Here is a 16,205-nt window from a genome sequence, read left to right on the forward strand (position 1 = left end):
ACAACAATAAATATTTTTCAAGATAAGTATGCCCTGTGCAATATCTAGGGTACATTTATACTAAATTTTTAAAAAATTTACCTGAAATTCAAGTTCACCTGGTTAACTTGTATTTTCTTTAACAATTCTACTTGGGCTTCCCTGGTGGCTCAGAGAGTAAAGTGTCTGCCTGCAATGCAAGAGACCTGGGTTCGATCCCTGGGTCAGGAAGATCCCCTGGAGTAAGAAATGGCAGCCCACTCCAGTATTCTTGCTTGGAGAATCCCATGGACAGAGGAGCCTGGCAGACTACAGTCAATGGGATCACAAAGAGTCTTAAATGACTGAGCAACTTCACTTTCACTTAGAGCAAAGTCTCTTCCTTACATGTGTTGTGATACAATCTACCGCTTCCTTGAATACAAACATGTAAATTATGGAGACTTTGTATTTTTGGTCAAGGACAAACATGAAAGAATTACATGTACTGATAAGTACAGAATGAAAGAAAATAAGGTGTGTAGCAACTGTCACAGGGTCTCAGCTATAGCCACTGGAGGACATTCAGCTAGATGACCAGGGAAAGGTGTCCAAGAATATGAAGCACTGGACAATGGAAGGAAGGATAACAAACTGGAATAAAACATGAAACCATAATAGAAGCATCCATATAGAATGCAGAGTGCGATACTGGGGAATCAGGGCATTCCAAGGTGATTCTGATGGATATGTCTTCACACAGAGGGGAACACAGAAGGGCAGTGGGGGAAAAAAACAACCTATACTTAAGGGTCAAAACTCCCAGATTCATGCTGTCTCATTTTAGGCTGTCTTTTGCCATCTTTGACCATTGATCATTTTATATGTAGTACAAGGATGATATCTGTGCTGCCAAAGGCTGAGAGGATCAAATAAGATAAAAACTGTAAGCCATGTGATCCACTATACAAATATCATTTGTTATGCTTATTCGATGGCTGATTGATAAGAGGTTATTATCATGGTATTATCAAGACTAAATTATAAGCATGTAAGACAATAAAGGTAAAAGGGATTTATAATGTGACTTTTTCATTAGTCAGTGTAATTATATATTCAGGTTCATATTAGTTTATTTGGGTCCTATTAGAATTATTAGGGAAAATTCTTCCTTTTGTTTTCTTAATTTATTATGTGGGGAGAATTTTATTTTATAATCTTATTTCTTTCAGGCAGAATATCTAAAATACCTTATCATGGGCTCATCTACCTGGCAACCCAAATATTTTACTTCTTTCATATTCATATTCTTATATCTGAGGAATTTAATTTTCCTCTGCCGCTATAAAAATAGCTATTTTTTAAAAGAAAATTTTATTTTCCATTATCCCAAGAAATATCAAAAGTATAGGGAAAAAGATATATATAATCAAGCTGCTTCTATTGACATTAATCTTTTTTGAATTTGAACACTATGCATGAAGCTCATTTTCATTCAGTCAAAACTGACACATCCTCTTTAAAAGAACTGCCATAAAACAAATAACTACAATAAGCTCATTTCATGTAGAAAGCCAAGGTCCCATTTTCCCTCTGTACTCATCTGCTGAACAAGGTCAGGAAGATGTTGAAAGTGATTTCACATACATTTGTACCAGTAAAATGGTGAAACAAAATGTGACTTAAGACAGAATAGAAAAATCAGACCAAGTGGGGTTATCAAATCTTGGCTATATTTTCTATCTTCAGAATATAAAATAACTTTCCTTGACATTTTCTAATATTTCAAATGCAAATTTCCAATTTTTGAAATAATTTCTTCTCATTATATTGTTAACACTTAAGGTAAGATATATTATACATTCCATTTCACAAACGATTTCTCTCCTTGGAAGAACTTATTTGCATTATTCAGAGCTGAGAGTTGTAAATGTCAATGAAGGCTGACTCAGTTGGTTAAACAAAATGCAAACAGCACCGCACTCGTAAGTCTCAGCCCCATGTATCATTTGAGCTCTCCTCTCTGGCATAACTATAGCCTGTACAACGTGTCTGGGTCCACTATGTACGTAGCCATGGTCAAGGAGGACACACAATATAATAACGTGTAAAAGGTAACGCAATGAACTTGCTTAATAAATATGAATGAATGTCTCCTCTGAGACAGGCACTTTATTGAACATGTGCTAATGCATGAGACATATGGAAACTACATTCAGGTAGGAGAGAGAGGGAGGGAAAGAAAAAAGGTAGGGAAGGAGGGAAGGAAGGAGAAGTCGCAAACCCAGTGCTAAAGATTTAGACAAAAAGGATTAGTAAGTGATATGAATTTTAACAAAAAACTGAAAACTCAAATTTGAAAATGAGCTAGCCATTACCACTATTTGACAGTTCAAGTTTTATACCTTATGAGTTCTTCTTTGTGTATTTCATAGCTATTATGTATCTAGAATGTCAAATTAAGCAAGATCTTGTTTGTCAGACAACACAAATTTGGAATCTGAACTGAGACAGGACTTGAAATGGAGTTTGTTGTTGCTGTTTAGTTGCTAAGTCGTGTTCAACTCCTTGTGACCCCATGGACTGCAGCACGCCAGGCTTCCCTGTCCTTCCCTACCTCCCTGAGTTTGCTCAAAGTCTTGTCCATTGTGTCAGAGATACCATCTAACCATCTCATCTTCTGTTGCCCCCTTCTCCTCCTTTACCAGTAAAAGGGGGCATTAGGAAATGAATACGATAAACAAGATAAAAGATAAAATGTGTAAGTTGCTTTGGGGAACAGTGTTATTTAAAACGCTGATGAAAACTAAGCAAACACATCGAAGGCTAACTACAAACATTTTCCATGCAAAATTTGGGCTAGTTTGTTTGTGCTAGTTTATTGTATTATCTTTTTTAAAAATATTTATTTATTTATTTGACTGCAGTGGGTCTTAGTTGCAGCTCATGGACTTTTTCTTTTTTCCTAGTTGTGGCATGCAGGATCTTCAGTTGAGACATGCAGAATCTTTTAGTGGTCGCATGTGGAATCCTTTGTTACAGCATGTGGGATCTAGTTTCCCAACCAGGGATGGAACCTGGGCCCCCTGCACTGGGAGTGCAGAGTCTTAGCCAATGAACCCCCGGGAAGTCCCATCTTATCTCCTGTATGGACCACCAGTTACCTTCTCCCACCAACTCCCCCAGACCATCTCGACACTCTAGGTTTCTACAGAGGATGTCATGATGTAAAGAGAAATATAGATTTCCTTGATGGAATCCATGAGCTAGGTGAGGCCAAATAGAACATTTTACTCTTGACAAATAAAAAGTTTAGAGTTGAGACTATGACCTAGGCTGATCCAAGAAGGGAATTTTGAGGCTTTTATTTTTCTGAAAAACTGGGGACCCGCATGCTCACTCTCCTTATGAATGGTGTAATACATGGTAGTGAAGACAGGAACTACTAAAACTATTTTATTACACAGGGAAAGGGTGACATAAGAACAAGAGAGGAGCTGAAGAAATCTGAAGTAAAAGTTGGAGCCTGAATCAGATCACACCTGAAATTTGTACTAATTTTACCCTTTGCAGTTGCTGGCCTCTTCGCTGAGCCTATCATATCTATGAATCATTCAATCCAATTGAGTTCAATTTTCTAATAAAAATTTCTCCTGCCTGTTCATGATGGAACTTTCTTTAAAAAAGTTTTTTTTTTTAATTAAAAAAAAAAAACTTTTGGCCACGTCCCATGTTATGTGGGATCTTAGTTCCCTGGGCAGAAAGCAAACCCACAACCCCTTGCAGTGAAGTCTTAACCACTGGACTGCCAGGGAAATCCCCAAGATGGAATCCTCTTTGTTTGAAGTTTTATACATTTGAAAACTGTATGTCCCCCTTGTTGACTCTGCTGTCCTGGGCAGACAGTGGATTTCTTTTCCAGCCTCAAATGTTTCTGTCTCCCTGACCTTCTACCACAGAGGACTGCTCAGCTACGTGTCTTAATACTCTTCATGAATCAACAGCCCAGATCAATTTTCATGGAAACACTTTGGCCTCAGGACTGCATATTCTCTGACACTGGTATAGGCTCTGAGAGAAGTAGCTATAAATTACTAAAAATGCTCTCTTGGAATACTGCAGAATTGAAAAAAAAAAAGAAAGAAAATGTCCTTGCCTTATCAGCATATATTCTGAGTTTTAATATGATGTTTTTATAAGCAAGTTGTATTTCATAAGCAAATACTTTTTATTTAAGTTTGAAGATTTTGGTCATTGAAATTAAATTACTGCCAGAAGGCAATGGCACCCACTCCAGTACTGTTGCCTGGAAAATCCCATGGACAGAGGAGCCTGGTTGGCTCCTGTCCATGGGGAGTCGGACACGGCTGAGCGACTTCACTTTCACTTTCCACTTTCATGCACTGGAGAAGGAAATGGCAACCCACTCCAGTGTTCTTGCCTGGAGAATCCCATGGATGGAGAAGCCTGGTAGGCTGCAGTCCATGGGGTTGCACAGAGTCAGATACAACTGTAGTGACTTAGCAGCAGCAGCAGCAGCAGCAATGAACACAAATCTAGCTTAAGTACTGTGTCTCCACCTAAACGGTAAATGAGACTTTCTTACCGCATCCAGTTATAGGAATACTTATGGATGAATTAAAAATATGTGGATATGATATGAATTCATGAAACACTTATTGGTATTCCACTTTGTAGCACATGGGCTTCCCTGGTGGCTCAGACCTGTAATATGGGAGACCTGGGTTTGATCCCTGGATTGGGAAAATCCCCTGGAGAAGGGAATGGCTACCTACTCCAGTATTCTGGCCAGGAGAATTCCATGGACAGAGGAGCCTGGTGGACTACAGTCCACGGGGTCACAAACAGTCGGACACAACTGAATGATTTTCACTTTGTGGCGCACACTATTCTAGGTTGTATGAAGTTCATATTAGGAATAATAAAAACTCATGTCTACTTTAAAGGACCTCATAGACAAACAACAAATAATAGTGGGATAAGAGAGTCACCATCATAGAGATACAGTCATATAAATGAGCCAAAGATTGTTTCTGTATATTGGCATTTAACTCTTTATTTCTTTTCATGTCTTTATTTATTTACTTATTTTTTTTTTACCGCAAGACATGTGGGATCTTAGTTCCCCAACTAGGGATCAAAACTGTACCTCTTGCATTGGAAGCTCGGAGTCTTAACCACTGGACCACCAAGGAAGTACCAATTGTTTATTTCCTTACATCGGTCTGAGATGTTATTAGCTCAAAGTCCAACAGTGATTAGCTTAACATTTTACACATCCAATTGTTAAACAGCACTCAGTTACACAGGTATTTTTAGCCTTTTAAAGTCTCCCTGCTTTGCAGATCAGTCGCTCAGTCATGTCCAACTCTTTGTGACTGCATGAATCACAGCACGCCAGGCCTCCCTGTCCATCACCAACTCCCCGAGTTCACTCAGACTCACGTCCATTGAGTCAGTGATGCCATCCAGCCATCTCATGCATATCCCACAAAACTGCACCTAATGTCTGCTAGCTAAAGATAGGATAAAACCACAGGACAATAGAAAACACTGAGTTGCTATTTCCCTTGGGAGCTGTCTGCCCAGCAGAGTCCTCTCCAGACTGCTGAGCACATTCTCTAGAAACAGAAGGCCTTCTCTGGGTGGCCCCCACCCCTTAAGCCTCCAGAGACTGATGCTGTGAGGTACTCCCCTGTATGTATACCCATCAAAATAAAGCTTAGGAGTACAACTGCCACGTCGTATCTTTTTCCTTGCTTATCCCCCAAATCCTCAAACACTGCCTATAGCACATAAACCAGATTCAGTGAGAGGGAAGGATATAAGACACTTGAGAGGACAAAGAAGGGGATAAAGGCAATCACAGTCATGGAGACAGAATGTGCAAAGTTCTGAAATGTAGTACATTCTGGATATGACCTTTCAGGAATTCAATGTGACTGGAGTGTCAAAAGCAGAATGTGAGAAATGAGACCAGACAGGTAGACAGCAGATAGAACGTGTCATGCCAAGAGGTTTGTATTTATCCTGGCAGCAATGGAAGGCTATTAAGAAATTTTAAGCGAGGAAGTAAGTGATCAGAATTGCATTTTAGAAAGATCCACCTGGCAGCACTGTGGAGAATGGTTCTGAAGAAAATCAGTATCTTCAAAAGTTTTCTCAAACAAAAAGCTATTATAGTGAGAAATTATGAGGCCTTGGACAAAGGTGTGATAGAGTTATGGAAACAATGAGTGTTTTGTGTGTGTGTGTGTGTTGTTTTTTTTTTTTTTTAAGAACAAGAATTGAGAGAATTTTTCTGACTGACAACATAATGAGTGAGAGGATGTGAAGAGAAAACTATAACTTCCTGGAATCTGGTTTGGGAGAATACATTGTGATGTATAAATTAAAGCTGAAATACAAAACTTAGAAGAAGAAATGGATAGATTTTTTTTTTTTTTGGTTGACCAGCATTAATTTCAATTTTGGACATGTTGAATTTGAGGTCTTTAGGTCATGTATGGATGTGAGAATTGGACTGCGAAGAAAGCTGAGCACAGAAGAATTGATGCTTTTGAACTGTGGTGTTGGAGAAGACTCTTGAGAGTCCCTTGGACTGCAAGGGGTTCCAACCAGTCCATCCTAAAGGAGATCAGTCTTGGGTGTTCAGTGGAAGGACTGATGCTAAAGCTGAAATACTTACTTATTGAAATAAGTATTGAAAGTATTGAAATACTTCCAGTACTTCGGCCACCTAATGCAAAGAGTTGACTCATTGGAAAAGACCCTGATGCTGGGAGGGATTAGGGGCAGGAGGAGAAAGGGACGACAGAGGATGAGACGGCTGGATGGCATCACCGACTCGATGGACATGAATTTGGGTAAACTCCGGGAGTTGTTGATGGACAGGGAGGCCTGGTGTGCTGCAATTCATGGGGTCGCAAAGAGTCAGACACGACTGAGCTACTGAACTGAATTGAACTGAGAGTCATTTAGTCATCACTGTTAGAGAACTGAGTGGAGCTGGGGGTCCAAAATTCAGAAAAAAAAAATCTGGTTATAAGATGAAAATTTGGATCTAGCCAATGAGCACTGGTTGAAAACAGAGGTAATGAGACTGTCCAAAAACAGTGATGAAATACAAGATTACATACAAGGATGGATGCCAAGGTTCAGTGATATATGATGAACAACTAGAAAGAGAGGAATATACAGAAGAGAGGTATCCAGGAAAGAGACAGAAGAAATACACAGAAAGAAAGAGAGAAATTAGAAGTTTTCACAACCTCCTTGTAAGCTCAACTATTTAATAATATTAAACTTAAATAACTTTTGTTCTTTACTTTGAAATATCAAAATAAGTGTGATCTCATTAGTATTTTTGAGCCATGCTCTTCAGATTGTGAGGATTGTGTGGTCCATTTACATCAAAATCAACTAAGGGTTTGGTTTAAAATTCAGCATTATCTCCACAAATCTGAGTCAGTAATTTGGCATGTGGACCCAAGAATCTGACTTTACTAGCTTCCTGGGTTTAGTCCTCAGTTCAGCCCAGTCACTCAGTAGTGTCTGACTTTTTAGAGTCAGTTTAGTAGGTTTAGTACTACTGCCTTACTGAGCTACATTGATGTGAAACTGAAAACGAGAGTTTAAAATTTCAGGTTTGATATTAAAGATCTGTAATCCTCTTTCTACAGTGCTCAGATCAAGATTGCAAAAAATAGTTAACTATGCAAGAAAGATCAACCTAGTCATCAGTTTCTGAATCCAATTGAAAAGTTAATATACTCATGAAACAAAATAGGTTCTTTTCATGAACCATTAGGTATATATTTTTAATGATCAATGTAAGAGCCATAAAATGCCAACTTGTGTTATAATTAATAAACAAAACTAAACAAGAGAGGGAATTCCCTGGCTGTCCAATAGTTAGGATGCTGTGCTTTCACTGCCAAGGACGGGGTTCAATCCTTGGTCTGGGAACTAAGTTCCCACAAGCCACATGACAGGGGCAAAAATAAAAAAACAAAAAAAAAAAAAAAAAAAAAAAAAAAGGATCAATCTGAAAAAAAGGAAATGAGTTTCAGCTATGCCAGCCAAGTCAGTAAATTTAAAATGCACACTCATTTTTAAGTGAACAAGAACCTTTAAAATGTATCACAAACTGAAGATTAATGAATAAATGAGAATGACCAGCTCCTGTAATAGAAATAATCACACAAAAAGCTTCATAAGAACACAACAGCTGTCAGTCTTGTCACAGCAGGCCAATGCTTACATTTAATAAATGTAATTTTAATAAATGGATTTGAGATTCAAACAGAACTGTGTTCAAATACACATATATCACACACCACTCCTTTGACTTTGAAAAATAATTGTAACCTCTCTGTCAGGGTTCTCTAGAGAAACAAAAGTAATAGAATATAGTCAAGCATACAGAAAGAGATTGATTACAAAGAACTGACTCAGCAATTATGGAAGCTGAGAAGCCCCACAACCTGCCGTCTGCAAGCTGGAGGCCCAGGAAAACTGGCAGTGTGGTTCCAGTCCAAACTCACAGGCCCTAGAACCAGGGGAGCCAATGGTATAAGTCCCAGTCTGAGTCTGAAGGTTCAAAAGCCAGGAGCACTAATTTCCAAGGGCAGAAGCTGGATGTCCCAGTTCAAAGAGAGATAACAAATTTGCCTTCTGCTATTTTTGTTCCATTTAGTCCTTCAACAGATTGGATGATGCCCACATGCATTGGTGAGAGCCATCTTCTTTGTTGTCTATCAATTCAAATGTTCATCTTTTCAGGAGACACCCTTAGAGACGCAACCACAAATCACGTTTTACCAGCTATTGGGACATCTCTTAGCCCAGTCAAATTGAGACATGAAGTTAATCATCACATTCTCTCAGCTAATTTCCCTATAAGCCTTCTTCTGGCAGTACACGGTACAGTGTATGAAAACTGACTCACACAGCATAAGCAGTCAAAATATGCAGAGATAAATTGACCTTGAAGCTATCCTGATTTGAAGCATAAGTCAGGGCCTCTTACTGCACAGGCCCCTTTCAAGGCCTTGCGTGGGGCTCTACCTATGGGATAACATGAACTGGTGTTTTTATTATATTTGCAAAAATACCATGTTTTTTGTATTATTTTTAAAAGAAAGAGTCCCCAGATGAGCTTTAGGCCCTAGAAAACTTGGCTTTATCAATGAATATATTATTATTATAAAAATAAAGTATACACAACTTATAGAAAATTACTAGTACACAGCTGGCACTCAGTAAATGTATTATTTTCATGTATGTTTTAAATTATTTGTAATATAAATTGTTCCAGCAAGGTACACAGTAAAATATATAAAAATAAAAAATGGAAGAACATATAAGAACAAGTCTTCTAACAGAACAGAGGTAAGATGAATCTATATACATTTTAGCAGTCAAAGAAAAAAAATGAAATAAAACTGGGTACTTATTTCTCAATATGCATGAGCCTAAAACAGATGAACTGCTAAGGAGAAACTCAACTGTTCCCAGTATGAAGTAAGGTATTTATCCTAAGAATTTTTTTTTTTTTTTAATTAAAAGAAAACTAATGCAGTGGACAATTATGTTCAGGGTAGCTATAGAGTAAAATCTGCAACTGGTATCATATACATATTAAAGCCCTCATAAGAAAAAATGTGATCACATTGTAGCTTCACTTTTTATAAATTTTTTGTAAAAGGATGTGGAAAAAAAGGAAAACGTGTGTTTATGAATGTAGGTATGGATGCAATGGTTGAATAAAAACTCTGATAGAGGTGATAGGAAAAGCCAGTTAAGGACAGGTATATGCATTGTGAAACACGGTCACAATTGGATGGCAATTTTACAGCCAAAAAAGGCAAATTTATATGTGCAGTGACGTTAGTGAAGAGGTAGTTAAAAACATATACAAATGTTTGGGATGAAGCAATTGACTTGGGAAGCCATTATACATACTGTTACACAGGAGTCTCGAGCCTGCCCTTTGCCTTCCCTCCTTCAGGCCGCCAGCTCCAGACACATCCCCATCCCCTGCAGTTGCAACCTCACAGAGCTCACGCTGTCGCGGCCCGGCGCCATCTTGACCACGCCCCTCACGTCCCTGCGCCTTTTGCAACTTCATGCCCCTCACGCCAACGTGCCCCTCTGGCCCCCGAGAGCACACGCCCCTCACTCCTTGGTGACTCGCCCACCCCCAAGCTCCGCATGACGTTGACACCTCACGCCCCTCACAACCCCAAAATCTCACGCCCCTCATGCCTCTCACACCAATCATGGCGCTTACGCTCCTTGTGCCACTCATGCCCACCTGCTGTCTAGCTCACCACCCCCTTTTGGCTGGCAGGAAGTAATGTGAGCAGGCCTGTTAAAAACGTTCGCTTCCGGGATGGCTCCACAACTTGACCTGGCACCTCTGGGTCAGGCAGGAGGAGGCTCCAGTCTAGAGATCTTGTGGACGCTGCCAACTCCAGCCCCAAAAGATTGAGGAAAAAGGCCACAAGTGGAATGTGGCAGAGAAGACATGTGCTCTTAGAAATGTACGCTCAGACTTGTGATGTCCTAAGACTATCAATTGACAGAAGAGCTTGCAAATTACTAATTTTGCAAAAACAATGCAGCCACCTTCTTGTTGACTCCTGGGACATGACAAAAAGCTTCCGAAATGGCGACCTGGATACACTGGACACAACCTGAGATCAGTGAGTCCCACCTTGAGACCAACCCTCATGCATCTACTACCAGCTGCGCACGTGCCTTCCCTCGCCTCACCAGTGGGCATGGACCATCTTCTCAACTCCTCAACGTCTTGATCCGTGTCTGTGGCAGTGAGGCCCGAGGCAAGCTGATGGTATTTCCTGTTTTAGCAATGCAGTGTGTGTGTGGTGGGAAAATGCTGGACAAATTGAGACGTGTTTTCTCCCAGATGTCAGATTCCAGTTGCCTGATGATACTTAGTAAGTTAGACAGGTTTCTGAAGGAAGTTTTGAAGCTCCCAGCAGTTGTCTTAGAAGAGCCATCTATTGGTTACACGGAGCACTCAGTCCAGATCTGTTTTCTACTGCAGAAAGAGTGCTGAGTATGCTTTTACACCGCAATGGCCGATCCTCCTCCTCTTCCTCTTCGGGATTTGTGTGACTAACCCTCAGGCACAGGCTTGCCTGTGCAGAGAAGGGCTGCATCCCATGGAGGGTTCCTGTTTCCGGTGTGAGATGGAGTGTTCCTATTCCTGGTATGAAAGTGGTGTGTGGGTTTCTGGTTCCCATGCCTGCAGTGCCACAACCCACGGTTCTGCCACCGTTGCTTTTGGCATGGCCATGCCGGTGACATGGCATGCTTAATTCTCTGAGTTTTCAGTAAGATTTAAAGTTCTTTTTCTCCCAGCCAATTTTCTTCATGCTTATAAGGCTTAAATGGTACAAAGCTGCATGAAATGAATGAGTTAATTTTTTGCCTCTCTAAAGTTGGGGGAATATTGTATTTTACGGTTGCCACATAGATGTCCTTACTTTCCAAAATAGTATTTTAAATAACATTTGGGTGGAGGTCAGTGTTCGATTTTTCTGTGGTGTTTATAAATCATGTACTAAGTTCAGTGTCACTCATTTTTCCTTCTTTTCTCAGTTTATTTCCTGAGTTTTAAAAATGCTGTATTTTTATTTCCAAACAGTTGCTAAAGCCTTGTTTTAAAACCTTTCTTATCTAGATTTTGTTGGCTTGCTGAAAGGTAGAAAAAAGAAGTCGTAATTCAGGATCTAAGTTCTTAGGCTTGGTCCTCCTGCTGGACTTTTAAGTGTTAGGAGGCTTCAGGAGTTTTTCGCATTTTTATCTTTCCTAGGATGTGAGAGTTGGACTGTGAAGAAAGCTGAGCACCGAAGAATTGATGCTTTTGAACTGTGGTGTTGGAGAAGACTCTTGAGAGTCCCTTGGACTGCAAGGAGATCCAACCAGTCCATTCTAAAAGAGATCAGTCCTGAGTGTTCTTTGGAAGGAATGATGCTAAAGCTGAAACTCCAGTACTTTGGCCACCTCATGTGAAGTGTTGGCTCATTGGAAAAGACTCTGATGCAGGGAGGGATTGGGGGCAGGAGGAGAAGGGGACCACAGAGGATGAAATGGCTGGATGGCATCACTGACTCGATGGACATGAGTTTGAGTGAACTCCGGGAGTTGGTGGTGGACAGGGAGGCCTGGCATGCTGCAATTTATGGGGTTGCAAAGAATTGGACACGACTGAGCAACTGAACTGAACTGAACCTTTTTAAAACTAAACCAGGAGAAATTAAATATGTAAGTCCATATTAGGGATTAGTTAAAAACCAAACTGTAATCAAATGTTTACTTCCTACATTTCTGATACCTTGAAGATAATTTTTTTTATTAGATAGCTTTTCAGTTAACCATACAAATTTTGTTAAACTGAACATCCTATCATGGGTCTTGTGTTGTAAATTCAATTTTTTTTTGTTGTTGTTGAGAAGTCAAAATTATTTTAAAAATTTAAACTAGTAAAGGAAAAAAGAAGTAACACCTAGTAGTTTCTTCTCTATTTTATTGGTTAGAGAGAATTTATAGATTTTCAAATAGTTACTTTTTTCTTAAAGTACATTTCAGGAAAAATCAAGTTTATCAGGATGCATAATTTTGATGGTGGTATCATAATTGTATCAGTTCTGAATTTTGAAGAGTATATGCATTATGTATAGTAGATGCATACTGATAAGGCCTTTTAACAGTATGAAAGTGTGTGTGTGTACCTTCTTTTCAAGATTAGGGCTGTGTGCAATGCTTTAGTGCTTTGAGGGAGATAACTGTGAATTTTGAGGCTGATTGAGTAAAGAAGTTTCCATCTAATGAAAAGATGTATAATTGGTTTAGTCGTAATTTCTTTGAAGATTGTCCACTGTATCTATACTGATATTTTGAGTGATGATGATGAATTTAGTGTGTATTTAACAAGCTTATATACTAATTTGCATTGTAGGTTTGATATGTATAATGTTGGTGCTTGAATGTTTACTTTGATTTTTCCATAAGTTTTTGTTTAATATTTTATCTAAGTAACTATGTGATATAATGTCTTATTCTTCTAGTCATCAATGCATTCATTTGTTTTTATTATAGAAAAAAAAAAGCCATACGATACTGTTTTCTTAAAAAAAAAAAAAAAGATTCCTTGGAATAAGCCATCATCATAGTTACAAACCATGAAGCATGCTGATGGCTGAGAGGCCCTGACATAGAATATAGAAGCTCAGCCACTTACGGAATAAGAGGGCATTCCACAAACAAATAATAGCATAATTTTATACTTTTCCATGGCATCTTTTTTGTCCTAGAAAAGCTTGATTAAAAATTAACATTTTCTCGGAATTCCCTGGTGGTCCAGTGGTTAGGACTGCGTGCTTTCACTGCTTGGGGCCCAGATTCAGTCCCTGGTCTGGAAACTGAGAGTCCCACAAGCCAAAAAAATTAACTTTTTAATATACAGTATCTAAAATGTGAATCCCCTGGATCAGAGATAAGCAGACTTTTTCCTAAAAGGTCAGAGAGTAACAATTTTGGGCTTTGCAGGCCCTACTGTCTCTGTCATAGCTATTCCATAGTAGCAGAAAAGCAGCCATAAAAACTTCATAAATGAATGAAGATGGCTATGAGCTAATGAAAATTATTTAGACACTGAAATTTAAATTTCTTACATTGTCACAAAATATTATTTTTTTCAATGATTTAAAAATGTAAAACCATTTTTAAGTAGTGGGCTGTACAAAAAGGTGGCAGACTGGATTTTACCGCTGGGATATAGTTTGCCAAACCCTGGCCTATGTGTTTTTCAGTAGGATTCCTCCCTTGCCCCCCAATAGTATAATACTTTGATTAGACATAATTTATGATGAACCTCAAAATGGATGGCTAGGAATAAAATTCTCCTAAATTAAGTCTAAAATGACATTTTATCATTCGAAAGAAATGACATTTTATAATTTTTCTATCATTTCTTGATAAAACAATTTTTAGTAATTTTTAATAACATGAAGTAAATTTTTGGAAATAAGCATAAAGATAGCTTACATGTAAATAAGTTTTTGCCTTCTTTCAAATCTTTTGAAAAAAATTTAATTCTCCCTCATTTCAATTTGCATGTCGGATTTAAATGCCTGATGATTCTGAGAATATTGATTGAGAGTAATTTAACTTTTTAAAACTTCTTAATTTTATACATAACAGTATCTCATTAATATATAAACATTTATAAAAGTTTGAAAGTAAAAATCATGTGGCCTGAGCTTTGCCATTCACCTTTCTATATAAAAAGGATATTCAATATCTTATTTTTCAGTTCTTCAACTTCTATAGTTTGAAGACTAGAGTTTGTGTGCTAGTTCATATTTAAAATTTTTTCACTTAATTTTTTTGTATTGAAATAGAGTTGATTTACAGTGTTGTGTTCGTTTCAGGTTTACAGCAAAGTGATTTAGTTATATATATATATATTTTTTTTTTCAGATTCTTTTAAATTATAGGTTATAGGTTATTACAAAATATCGAGTATGGTTCCCTGTGCTATACAGTAGGTCCTTGTTGGTTATCTATTTTACATGTATATTTTAGTCCCAAACTTCTAAGTGATCCCTCCCCCCATATTTGAAAATCTTAATTTAAATGATATTCTTTGCAATAAGCTAATTTAAATGATCCCCCCACCTAAAAGTTTGTTTATTCAAAATAAAATATTTGCACATATTTCTTAATTTTAAACCTTATTATCCCTTCAAATTTATTTTTGTGTTCCTATGCACTAACATTTTCAGTGGTTAGGCCCACACCAGCACAAACAAACTACATGCACACAAACTCCAGTTCACTTCAGTGATGTGAGAATCAAGTTATTAGGTAGGGGACATCCTAAATTTCCAGGTACTGGTATTCCAGAATTTCAGTATCTTCATATAACAAACAGGCAAACATAAGAATTTCTGAATATGTTTACTTCCTTCTGCTACAGTAAAGCAGATCTCACTTCCTTCACTGAAGGCTAATCCTTCCACCTATACTTAACATCTAACTCCTCTGCCTTCTTGAGGATCTTCAGTCAGTTTAGTTCAGCCACTCAGTTGTGTCTGACTCTTTGCGACCCCATGGACTGCAGCATGCCAGGCTTCCCTGTCCATCACCAAATCCCAGAGCTTACTCAAACTCATGTCTATCGAGTTGGTGATGCCATCCAACCATCCCATCCTCTTTCGTCCCCTACTCCTCCCCCCTTCAGTCTTTCCCAGCATTAGGGTATTTTCATATGAGTCAGTTCTTAGCATCAGGTGGCCAAAGTATTGGAGTTTCAGCTTCAGCATCAGTCCTTCCAATGAATATTCAGGACTGATTTCCTTTAGGATGGACTGGTTGGATCTCTTTGCTGTCTAATGGACTCTCAAGAGTCTTCTCCAACACCACAGTTCAAAAGCATCAATACTTCAGTTCTCAGCTTTCTTTATAGTCCAACTCTAACATCTATACATAACTAGTGGAAAAACCAGAGCATTGATTAGATGGACCTTTGTTGGTCAAGTAATATCTTTGCTTTTTAATAGGCTGTCTAGATTGGTCATAGCTTTTCTTCCAAGAAGCATCTTTACCTTAGAGCTTATCTCATTACTTTTCTACATGTTCACACTCAAAATTTCAATGGGTTCCCTCTAAGCAGAGGTCATATTTTTCTTGTCGTTGTCTTGGACCTTGATTAGGGCAAAATTAGTTTCATTATAGTCCTGTTTCTGGAGAAGGCAATGGCACCCCACTCCAGTACTCTTGCCTGGAAAATCCCATGGACGGAGGAGCCTGGAAGGCTGCAGTCCATGGGGTCGCTGAGGGTCGGACACAACTGAGCGACTTCATTTTCACTTTTCACTTTCATGCATTGGAGAAGGAAATGGCAACCCACTCCAGTGTTCTTGCCTGGAGAATCCCAGGGACGGGGGAGCCTGGTGGGCTGCCGTCTATGGGGTCGCACAGAGTCAGACATGACTGAAGTGACTTAGCAGCAGTGCAGTCCTGTTTCATGACACATTGTCATCATTAACCCATTTATGTACCTATTTTACTTAATTAGCTATTTACCAAGTTATTGCAAATAATGTTACATGCTTCTAAACCCTCCAACCAAAACACAATGCCAGGATCTTGACCTAGATCTAGATATTTAGTTTTCTTTACATCATGTA

This window comes from Bos mutus, chromosome 28 (genome assembly GCF_027580195.1).
Source record: "Bos mutus isolate GX-2022 chromosome 28, NWIPB_WYAK_1.1, whole genome shotgun sequence".
Classification (NCBI taxonomy): domain Eukaryota; kingdom Metazoa; phylum Chordata; class Mammalia; order Artiodactyla; family Bovidae; genus Bos; species Bos mutus.